This window comes from Anopheles gambiae, chromosome 2 (genome assembly GCF_943734735.2).
Source record: "Anopheles gambiae chromosome 2, idAnoGambNW_F1_1, whole genome shotgun sequence".
In the NCBI taxonomy this organism is placed as follows: domain Eukaryota; kingdom Metazoa; phylum Arthropoda; class Insecta; order Diptera; family Culicidae; genus Anopheles; species Anopheles gambiae.
The window spans coordinates 75,823,897-75,837,105 of NC_064601.1; positions in this window are offsets into that span (position 1 = coordinate 75,823,897).

The window sequence follows — 13,209 nt, forward strand, 5'->3', positions numbered from 1 at the left end:
TTCAAATTTCTCTAAACACTTTACAAACAGTAGTTATTTTTATTTAAACTATAAAAATCGATACTGTTCTAAGTGATTTAATCTATTGCGATAGACGCACATTCGACTGCATGTTGCACACAGCGCACCACAGCCGCTCCCGCAGGATCTAATAATACATCACGATAAAGGGTACTATATTTTATCACGAACCATTTGAGAGGATGGTAAACTAGAGAGTGAAATGTTCAACCTTAGAAATTGTTCAGTAATTAATATTATGTGTCACCTGCTTTGGCGTCATGTCAAACCACAACCATAAATTAGAGGATGCACTTTCGTTTCAGATTTCCTTTCCCCGATGTGTACGCTGCTCCATCATGACACACACACACGGTGTCGCTGTACACTCATATATTAGACTACCACTGCCTGCCTCGAAGAGTTGAGAGCGCATAAATTAGGTCTTCGAGAAGACTTGCCATCGTCAGGGCTACACTGCCAGTGGCACTGACACTGTCCGGAGCGGCATTGTTAGATCGGCTCACACGCCCATCGCAAATGAGTGACATTATTGATTATGGTATATCAGGAGTCATGCTGGGCTTTGGCCATTGTGCATCGAGTGTGGCGCTGGTGAACCGGCAATGCTATCAAACCATGCCACTATTAGCGGGAACCGTATCATGTGACACTATTTTAGGATGACAAATGTTTAGCTAGTGACACTTCAGTTCAATTATTGATTGAAAAAGGTGAAGCGGAATTGTAAGCATTATACATGCCTAATGCACTTTAATATTATTATTGAAGCCTATTTGGGACACTGTTTTCTAATTACAGTGCCATCTAAATAGTTAAAACTACATTAATGATTAGTGCTTATGTTTTTCTTTTTTGCAGCTAGATGTACTGGCTGGCTTAGTTAATTTTTTTTTTGTTTGCCCCGTCCTACAATAGTGAATTAGAGCCATTGCGGTGGCGACAACTACTACCCTCCTCCTCAGCTACTTTTCCCCCGGACGACAGGTTGTGTGCAATGTGGAAACGAAGAACTTTTTCCATTAAATTTCCGCTCCGAAAGAAAGAGTGCAGCTGCAGTGCTTTATACTTTCAACAGATTACTTCTTTCCATGCACGCCGCTAGGCATCGGTCACGGTAGAGGGCGTGAAAGAAAAGCATAAGGGCGGGAGAGCATACGAATGGAAACGCGGTCCCGTGTTTTTATCGTGCCTACCTACCTACCGTACCGGAGGCTACTAAATGAACGCGTAAAAAAACTTTTCACTTGAGTGCAGTAATTTATTGGAGTTTACGGAACTTTGGAAGCAGTTGGGAAGAGATATTAAATATTTGTCAGTTCATATCAGCTGCTCGGAGCGGCTACGTGCAACCGTAAATGACAAGCCAGTAGAAAAACAAGTCGAACCGAAATGCGAACTAGCGGAGGGATTTTGTTTTTATTATCGTGGAAGTAATTTAGCAAAAGTAATCATCCACTATGTCTATGCACTGTAAAAAATGGTTGTGCCATTTAACAAAGCTTCTTGAGAATTTATTACACAGAACTATTAGTTTGTTGTGTGCTCTTTAGGTTTCTTAGGTAGTATGTTTTGACTGAAAACATCTATAAGAATGGTCAACATATGCCTTAAAAATTAAATATACAACGGCAGGTGCGAAACGGCCGAGCGAAACACGAAGTAACTAAATTATTGTAGGGGAGGTAGGTAAAAACGGACACTGCGGGCAAGATAAACAATTCTCATTAATACATGATAAAAGTAGCTTCGAAATTGAAAGTAAAATCACACATTTGAGAACGTTACAGTGTGGTATACAGTCGTTGCCACCTAATTTTGGCTCTAAGTCATCAATTTTTGGCATTGCGCATCAATTTTTGACCCTAACGCACCTATTTTTATCTGTAAGACACCATTTTTTTACACTTGCAGATTTATGCCAATTGTAAGTATTAATCACATAAACAAAACTCGTATAATTTGACTGCATTTTTTTGAGAAAAAATATTGAAATTTCATAAATTCTAAAGCCCTCGTTTACACCTGAAAATACTTGCCATTTTTTTCAATCCATTAAAACTTCCAAGGTTGACATAACAATTGATTTTTTTACTGGGTTTTACAAGTCAGAATAGAATGTCAGCAAATTTAATGATTGAATGAAAGCAAAAGAAGAAAAACAAAGTTTCTAAATCGCTCAAGTTGATTTTTAGAGGCCTTTCGCATCGTTTTGCAAATTCAATCACGCATTTTGAGATTATTTGTATACAAATCAATTATTTAGTGCGTTTCTAGCGTTATATTTATGAAATATTACGTATTTATTGTAAAAAATAAGATTTTCTGTGCAAAAAGCTACGAGCACATTTTTACCATGAATATGTATTATTTCATAAATATAAAACTTAAACGCATAAAATCATTGATCTCTATCATATAATCTCAAAATGCGTGTTTGAATTTGCAAAACAAAGCGAAACGCCTCAAAAAAACAACTTAACCGATTTAAAAATCATATTGCGCTTTTGGATAGATTGCGATGGTGCGGTGAAACAGCAACTTTTGACAGCTAAACTACATCTTGAACTTCTGAAATTGTTTTGCTGACATTCGATTCTGACTGGTAAAACCCTGTAAATTCTATCAATGAAATTATTCACTAATTCACTAAATTTTTAATAATTTTGTAACCAATAATTCCGAAATGACGTTTTAAGTAATACGGCCTTCTCGTACTATTCCTCCTGAATAAAAAAAATCAGAAATTACGTTAAATTTTGTCAATAAAGCGATTGACTCACAATCAAAAATTACTGCCTAAGAGACAAAAATTGATGCGCACTGTCAAAAATGTATGCTTTCGAGGCAAACATGGTGACACGCTGTCAAAAATTGATGCCTTCGAGACAAAAATAGGTGAGTTCGAGACAAAATTTAGCGGCAACGACTGTAATAAATGCAAAATTGGTTAAATTAACAAAAAAAAATTAATAAATTCAATCTAATTTGACTGTTGCGGATCTTAAGCTCTGTAACTTGCATTGTTTATATTTTCCGAAGTTTTATTGCATGAGCTGTCGTGATTATTAAGCAAAAAAAAACTGGCAAAGAACGAGAATGCAAGCAATAAAAAAATCCTGTTTTCTGGTGGTTTAAGCATCCTGACACCAAAGCGGAAATGAAGGACACTCTGTCGCAGGGAAAGATGTATATCAAATTTGATGATTTATTTTACTTTTTATATCAATTGGTGATGAATAGGTTTCATCAAATACCTTAAAAATAATGGTATTTAGAAGATATAAACCATCCAGCGACTAGAAAGTATAATTTATTATATCCAGCTATTAGTATCCAGCTAATTAGAAAGTATTGAAATTAGCAAGAAATGTTTGGCTTTTATTTCATGAAAAAGACATAAAAATCGATAGTATTTAAAATTTTGAACACATTTTCTGATAAAACATGAGTGAAAGATAAGGTATGCACATTTTCATGGTCGTTGTTTGTATATATCCCTAGATTTTTAACATTTTATTTAACGTGTCCGTCTTTACTTATCTTCCCTTACATATAAAAAAAGCAAAAGAAAAAAACAACATTTTCCAAATAATGCAGATTCCCCATAGTATAAAATAAAAATGAAAACATTGAATTATTGTCAAATTTCTTTTTTTAAATAGATTTCATCATGCTGGACCATTGCGTGAAGTTTTCGCGTAGGCGTTATTAGAGATTAAGTTTTTAATATATTATATTTATGTATTGAGGAATTCAATCGCTTAGCATTGAGGAATTCAATCGATTGATGCATCATTTAACATTTTACACAAAATAAATATTTGTATTCATCAATTCTGTGGTTCTGTGATACAATCGTCAACTCGCTGAATTCATTGCTGTTTCCATTACCATTATAGTATGCACATTGAATTTTATCTGCACATGACTTTGTTCATTTTGAAAGAGAAACGCTCGAACAAACTCCTTCATTAAGTTCTTTCATAGATAATTGCAGCGCTATCATGAACTTTAACGAACTTTTTAATGACGAGAAACATATTTCCATCAATGGTGCACACACTGACGACACTTGAATTTAGAACCATGCACTGTGCTTAAGCACTTTGTTACAGTATTCTACATGCATAATTACATTTATCATGCACAGCTTCATATGTAACTCTTGTGACGCCAACATATGTCAATTATTTTCATGAATAGGAAAGAGCCGCATATACGACAAGAGGCACAGGGAATTAAAATTGATGGATCGTTGCACTTAAGGAGCCACGCAATACATTCTCGGTACATGTATGACAACTTGTGCTAAATTATTGTGTGTTTTGATAAAGAAAATTCGTACAAGTATCGTACATAATCTGAATTTTGCAAAATAATGAAACCAAACCCAAAAAGCCGTAATGAAAAGTTGTTCATACGACCAACTTTACTAACATTAAAATTTATTGTTTTATTTTAGTTTAGTTTTAGTTAAATAATCTATTATATTTTTGACAAATATCAAACAAATAAGTAAGTGTTTGGATATTAATGAAAATTGAATAATTTTTTGTTTGTGCTTGAATACGTCAGCTTTGTTATGCGATTTAATTTGAAGGTATAAAGATTAACAGTTTTTTTTATTTTGTACGTAAGATTTGTATGTACGTCTTTTAGCTTAATTTGTTGTTTTAATATTTTTGGAAAGTTTACAAAGTAAAAAATAGGAGGTTATTGCATGAATTATTAAGGAATTATTTTCGGTATGTAGTTCTTTAACGATCATACGTTGATGTCTCGAATCTGTTTAAATACATTTAAAACGAAATATAAAACACAAAAGACCCAACAACCGTGCTCGCTCGCCCTAGAGCTACAATAAAATTATAAGCAAGATTTATGCCACCGAACAGAACCGCGGCAGTAGATGGACGCAACGGGCTAGGATGCACTTTTTGTTTGTTTTTTGTTGTGGTTGTGCTTTAGCAAATAAATCCTCCGGCTCTTCTGTGAAAAAAGAATCGGAGTAATATGTTGATTCAGCAAACCCATCAGTCAGGGTAATGGGAAAATGCATTGTACGTACGATTGCCTTCCCGCTGCGCTGCTAGCTGTCGTGAATTATACACAGCGCACAGCGGCGGGTACAATTTTCAATCCTACGTTTCTTCTCGAGCCAGGGAAACAGTCATGTTTGAGATCTTCCTGTCAGATGCATGTCTCAAACGTGGGTTGTTATTCTGAGTTACAATGGGCGTTGTCGGTAAAATTGTTTTCCTTTTTTATGACGACGAAAGTAGCACAACATTCAATCTAAAATACGTATAACGTCTCGGCATGTGATCACAGTTGGGCTTTGTTTTTGTGTAATTCCCTAAAAAGAACGTTGATTTTTATACAAAAATGTTAAAAAACAAATTTCTATATTTAGAATAAAATTTAGAAACTTGAAGACAAAAATAACAAAAACATAAAACATTGAATTCAAACACTAATACGAGACGCATTCGAATTTAAACTACGATGATATTGTATATCCATCCATGCGATCAATTTAAGGCCAATGTAGCCAACTGTGGTTTGGTGGCGCATTGTTACAACACTGCAACAAACCCGTACAAAACAAGCTTGATACCGGAGGGTGATTTCCACAAAACCGTAAGAACCACACATTGGGGATTTAATACGAAAAATTCAGGATGATAAATGGCATTTGCCCGCCCGGTTTTGCATGCAGAGCACCAAGGCCAGCCGGCGGGCAGCTTTTCTTTGTAATGTGCTTCAATTTCGGGCATGTGCGCTTTCTCCTTTCGAAGGTTTTGGCGGTGATCCGGAATGGTGAGCTTTTTTTTACACATCATAAATATTCAATCGTGTGGAAAAGGCCTTGGCCATCAGTGGAAAGCACCAATGCCATGGAGGTGGGAATGGGTTGGAGAAACGAAGTGAAAGTAGCTATCGATGGTCAGATATAGATGTAGCAGCTGGAGGATAACCCAACGTTGGCGTTTTGATAACCCATTATACTCCTTTCCTTGCCTCGCCAACTGCTTACCACTCGTAGTATCCGCCTAATCTTCCGAATATGCTTATTAATTTAACCTGGTTGCATTTCAAAAACCGGCTCCTCCTCGGCTTTGACTATTGTGGAGCAGAGCTTTAAAAAAAAGGGAAGCTCCTTTGTTCATCCTCACCGATGATCGAGAAGACGGCTTACGCTTGTTAGCATTGTTCGGCGCGTGTGTTTGTACTGGCGGGCTCCGGAGTGGGTGAGCGGAATGAAAGCGAAGCCGGAATGTACCATAAAGCAACCTGGCTTCAAAGAGAGGCTAGACGTTGGAATTCAATTTGCATAACAGCTTCCTTTTGCCCTAGTTTCGCCGCGCCATGTACAGTGGAACTATGCTGCTACTAGCACTGCCTGGTGGTGGTGGCGATGGTGTTGCTACAAAAAAGAAAGAAAAATAATACAACCAGCCTAGAAATCTTCGATATTTTATCCTTGAAAAGAAAAACTTCACCTTTCACCGGTCGTGCAGCAGCAGTAGCATCGTCGTACTAGCTGAGATGCTGAGCATAGTGGAAAATGTATCAAATTTCCATCTCGAGCTAGCAGCAATAGCAGCAGCAGCAGCATTGCACGAGGAAAATCCCGAGCGTACAAGGTAAGTGTGAATTACGAGACACCACCGCCACCCTACAACAAGCACTTGAAATTCCATTCGGAAGTATCCTGCCGCATTATGTGTGCCTAGGCAGGAATTTCTTGCTTCCTTCCGTAAGCAATCTGTTTCAATCAGTTCGTTTTGACGATGGATTGGAAGAAAATCAATATCCAGAGCCTACTGCTGCTGCCGCGCTCGCCTGATGGATGGTTTAGCTTTTACAAGGAAAGAAGAGCCTACCACGGAAGGAGCAGCCCTGAGTGGCTCTACCATTTGCACCATTATCTCACTTTGAGTGATAGTGATAGTGGTAACAGTGCCATAAGCGACAGAGAGCTATTTTACGGCTTCTTTGGGATAAATTCAAAATATCATACATTCTTTCACAATTTTTAAAACATTTCTCTATTTAAGTGATACAGCAGAACATTTGTCAAGAGATTTATTATACTCCCAAACGGTAAGGAAATTTAAACGAAACACGTAATTGGTCGTTCATCTTTTCGTCGTGGAAGAGAAAAATCAATGGTTAATGTCATCATGTTCATAACGATACTGCTTGCATGCTTGCTTGGCTGTGTGATGGAGTTACGTACTTTCCAGAGCTATTAACATAATTACCGGGTGTTTAAGTGCCATTAGTGCAAAGCAAATGAAATTACGTAGGGAGGATGAATGATTGCAGCATTAATGCTGGCCGGAACGCCGCAGCAGTATCGGTTGCCAATATGGAATCTTTTTTTTATGTTGAGTTTTACCAGCGTTAGATTGTCTGTGAGGAATGCTAAAGACGATTTAATTAAAAATTATTGTAATTTATCCGCATCAACTAGAATGATGCAACTACCAATCGTATGCTAGAGTACATCTGATTAAGACCTCCGGCTTAATCCGAATCCTTTCATATGTGTGTATGTGTTAGTCAATGAGCAAAAGTATGTGTGGGAAGTAGGGAAAAGAAAATAGCATCAGATCAAAGAAATTAATTCGCTAAGGAACAACCAACGACGTTTCAATCCACAACCTCGTCGCAACCCATCACTCCCACCGTCACTCCCACGCACACACGGGGAAGGGGGCGGCCAAGATTTTGTTTGTTTGGGGGTTTTCACTCCACCTCCCCCCCCCCCCCCCCCCCCCCCCTGAGGAGTCATGTATTTATAATGACGTTTTTGTGGGTATGTTTGCCAGCTGAAAAAGTGAGCGCCCCCCCCCGCTTTCTTAAGTGCTTCGGCAGGTGATCCATTTCGTTGATGAACCAAGACGGGCATGCATATTTTATCCCTTCATTTAAGAGATGAGTGACGTAAAATTTACATAAAGCAAATTGAAAACGACTTCAAAGTGAGCACTCGAAGAAGCAACGACAACGCATGCCGACTCCCGCCCGACGAGCCGCGTTTCCGGCGTGGTGGGACGGGAATCCTGGACACACTACATTCACGGATTCAATTTTAATGAAGTCGAAACCTTTCATTAGTGTCTGTTTTTACGTTTATAGCTGAGTGAGCTGTTGTGAAAGCTTTGGAGAAGAATGCGATCCGATTACATGCGTGCTTTTGTAAACATTGGTTGAACTTTTGATTTCAGCATTGTTTTTTTTTGGCATCACACTAGATCCTTATCAGACAAAATAGCGTCTTTTGCCTGCAGGATCAGCACCAGGCAGCAGTATAATTTTACTTATGATCCTTACATCCATCTACGAGCCAGTGAATGTAACCGAGATGATTGGTAGCCGCATGTTTTCCCTAATAAACGCACACACACGGTCTGTGAAACCACGACAGCAAATCACGCTCAATTCAAAAGAACACTAAATCATTTATCATTTTCCTTCATTTTTGAGACCTTTCCTACCTAACATCGAAACCACCACCGGCGTCGTTATGTATCTATTTTTTTTGTTCCACCACCCCTGCGAAAAAATGGCTATAAATCATCTGTAATAATACTATTCATTCGTGCCGTTGTGTTCGATGACCTTTCAGTCAGTTAATCCGTCATATCCCGTCGGCGGTGAATTGGTTCTCCGCTATATCTGGCGACTTTAATTGATAGGCGCTGTCGGTGAGAATTACAAATCTATTTCTTGCCCTTAAATCCGGCACAGCGAATTATGCTGGCGCATCCTTGTATTTGGCCCATAATTGAGGGATACGGGAGCTTGTTATAAAACGAGCGAAATGAAATTTATCATTCTTGATGATTGCGGTCTTGGCATCGGAGCGGTGTGCTTGGAGTGATGGCAGCGCGCTAAGGGTACGACTCGATGATGGCATGCGCTTAGTAGCGCACGCAAGAACGGCGTTTGTAGCGAAAATTGCTATGAAAATTAATGGCTTATTACATTAGCCTCTTGAAATTGGGTGTTTTATGGAAAAAATGTCATTTAACACATCGTACACTTTTTTGCTGAAATCGATCAGCATCGATTCGCGTGTACAAGAAGTAAGCAAACTGAGCCAAGTTTCTTCAATAAATCATGTGCACTTATACCTAAGATTATGAGAAGACGGAGCTGTAAATAGTGACCAAATTCAAAGTTAGTGTTTGGCCGTTCATGCAACATATAAAACGGAAGATAACTTAAGCAAAAAAAAGGAAAATAATGTACCACTCCTTATTAGCGTGACTTCCGTGCCTTGCCGTTCCCTTGCGTAGCCCCTAGTAGCAAGGGTTTTCAAAAGCTCAACATTTGAATTCTTCTTATACCACCTATCGTCGAACGCAAAGTCTGTCAAACGGAAACAGAAAGTCATTAATTAATTTATGAGTGTGATGAAACGAGACTCCGAAAAACCATCGCTCCGCTGCTGTGCCTTTTAAAGCCATCATTAATCACGTAGGAAAAGTATCGGTTTATACACGGCACGCCGGTTGGTGGCAAGTGAGCCACCCAATTGGTTTGCTAATTTCACTGAAAAAGCTCTCGCGTCGGCTACACACCCGTTCTTGAGCCGTTAGAACAAGGGCATATCATTAAGCTAGTGATATGCGAACTCGGTTAGATTTAATGAGCGAAAATCGTTCCAGGCGTAATTATTGCGGTGCGGTGTTTTACCGAACAGTTCTAATGTGAAGATAAATCGCGAACCAAGGAATGTTAATTAATTGGCAATCTAACCTACCGTCGTGGACGATTTGCTTGGAAATTTGCTTCGATGAAAGTAGAGTGCGCTTGCTTAAAGGCTTTTAAAGGTTTTCCATTGGAGCCATAGCCAAATAGAGATGTGTTGAAGGTATCAGCATACCATTCAAACCAATTACACAAGTAATAATTACTCTCACAATGGGAAAGCGCCATTCAGAACCATTATTTAAAGATTATAACACATTCCATGAAATGAATTGAGCTTTGTTATTGAAAACAACCGTTATTGCGCTGTCTGGTCTTATCCATACCACATCAACCCATACATTTATGAAACATTTTTCTTGATCGTACAACATGGAAGATCCATCCTCTAACTTGCTTGTACTAATCAAACATAAAATTCACTGCATGCATGCACATGCTATACTGGTAAAAATCAGTTCACACACTTTTCTCCTCACACCTAATAAATACAAAGAACAGAAATTGTCACACAACACAAAAGATCAACTTTCAAACACTCCAGAAATAACACAAATGAAGAATAAATGTAAATTATCAGAAAACCTTTATCCCAAAGCACTTTAAAAACACGCAGGCCACACACCAACTTCCAAATGTGAGAAAAATATTATCAAGCACAAAAAAACGTTAGGATGCACTTGAAAGCGTAAAAACCTAACATTGCTTGATGGCAACAGTCAGGTCATAAATTTTGAAATAGGAGACACTCTACCTATGTGTGTACAAATAGAATTCCACACTCGCGTAAAACAAAACACTGTGTAAACATGAAACCCAAGAGCTGACCTTACAGAATAATTGCAAACATATGCAAAACCCAAGAAATCATCATACGCATAATTGTTACCACATGACAGAAAGCGAAGCGTAAACCCAAAATCTAACCGAAGAGAAATAAAGATCTAAATCTAACCGTAAAAATAAAGATGCACGATAAAACCACGGCACGCACTCATTCGATCAGTTCAAACCCACTCTTGCACCGTTCAAGACGCACTCGCACCTCGGCATTCATTCATTGTGATTCATTCTCACAAGTTGTGTCGCGCTGGTCATATCACAGTCGTAAAAGAATACAATAATGTGTTATTTTATTTGTTGGTGTCCCTTTGTCGTACTAAGCCCCGACGGCTTCTAGTGTCCAGTATCCGAAGCTGTGCTTCGCATTTACCGACGCGTGTGATGTTTGATTCTCCGTCACCGCTACTCTACCCATTGCAACTCGAACCGAACATTACATGGCGATCGTGACAGGACCAAACTTACTACATGGCGACCGTGATCTTAATCTGCAATCGACGGGCAGAAGTTTAAGTAAATTATTTTCAAGTCAAATGTGATCGTGTTAACGCACCAAAAACTATCGTGTCCATAACCGCCAATCCATAACGGGAAGTGAAAAAAATGTCAAATGTGAAATTCATTCGTCGAAAATATAAGTGATGAACCGTATAAAGTGAAAAAAGTGTTGTGAAGAACATTTATCCGCGATGAAAAAAATCTGAATTTTTATGATATTATGAGAAGGTACCTCAACGTGCAAAAATTCAACAACGTTATAAATAAACACTTTTAAGCAATACGGCAAAGTCGTTCGTCTTGAATAAAAAAAAAACATTCTAGCGATCGGTTTGCAAAGCAGAGTCACCTTGTAAGGAGAAATAACGCACCGAACCTAAAACACCGTAAGCGGAAATAACGTGCATTGAAACCAAAAGCGTTACCTTTTTTTTAGAGACTTTGAGCCAATTGGCCACCAATTCATTCATGAAGGCCGGCATGATTTATTGGAACAACCGTTCCCAACGTGGAAGACGAAAAGCCAAGAAGATATAACTGCCTAATATGGATTAGCAGGCGTGAATGGATAAGTGTCCCTACCATGACGAGACATCGAGCGACGACATCGTAGAAAATTCACATCAAACATTGAGTACATGTACCAAAAAAATACGATTAAACACCAGGCTGGTATAGATTCAGCGTAGCATCAGCAACAGCAATAAATAGATACAATTTATTTAAAACAGGTACTGTAAATTTGAAATTTTACTAATGAGACTTCATAAATTTGCAAAAGCAACAACAACAGGTTAGGAATTTAGTTTCCTGTCATATCAGATGTAGATGAATGAATAAATATAATCCTTAAGGTGGCAAAAGTACATTTTAACGTAAATGCGAAGACGGGCCAAGCATTCGAGTTTGCGCTACATCAGTAATGCCTAATCACAAAGAAACACAAAACAATCAAATTAGCTGTATCAATGATAGCATATTTAAAGATTATTACCTGCAGACATTAAAGTAAGTGAAGTAAGTAAGTAAATAATCCAACTAGAAGGCTCCGAACGTTTTCTTTAGACTATATGTCCAGTACAAATTACACAACTAAACAAAAAAAATAGACAAGATCATCTAAAACAATTACACCCAAGTGAAAACATTGAGAAGCAAATAATGGCACAATTCAATTTGGAAGACGCCTTGGCTCTGGTCCCTATATATAATGGCTCAAGTGAACAAATGAACTCATTCATAAGATCGATACGATTTGCCAAAAAAATGTTTCCAGCAGACCAGGAATCAATACTAGTTGAATTTATCTATACGAGATTAAGAGGAAAAGCTGAATCAGGAATAATTTCAAACTTATCAACAGTAGAAGAAATAGTGGAGGATATAAGATCACGATGCGAGAAAAAGATAGATCTAGGAAATATAATATCTGATATGAAAGCGTTAAAATCAAAGAACTTAAAAACCCTATGCAACGAGATAGAAGAGCTAACTGAAAAATTGAAAGTGTCATATATACAAAAAAATATACCAGCCGATGTTGCAAATGAATTGGCACTAAGAAAAGGAGTGGAAACTCTGATTGAAAAGATTTAAAATAAAAGCTTAAGAACAGCCATAATTTTAGGGAAAATTGTAACACTATACGAAGCAACTAGAATAGTAAATGGATGGGAAACTAAACGGAACATCTCACAGATACATAATTTTCAAAGATAAGGTGCATAACAATGACAGAAAACATTATAGGGATTTTCAACATAGAGGCAAACAAATTATTTATCAAATTTGTTCAAATTTTAATCAATCTATAACAACTAAAACAATATCAAACCACTACAATTATATACATAATAACAACTTAAGTTTCTATAAATGTCACAATCAGTTGAACAATTGTAGTAGTAAGAGTAAAGTTAACCAAGGATATCATTATCAGGAATACAACTATAACAGTGATAGTTAGAATAGATAAAATAAAATCCAATGCTATTAAATCAAAACAGAACATAACAGAAATCATATGCAATTGAATAATAATAATGAAGTACATAATAAACGTATTTACAATAAAAAACGCGGAGGTTATAGAAATACTAATAAAACGAACCGTAAAGC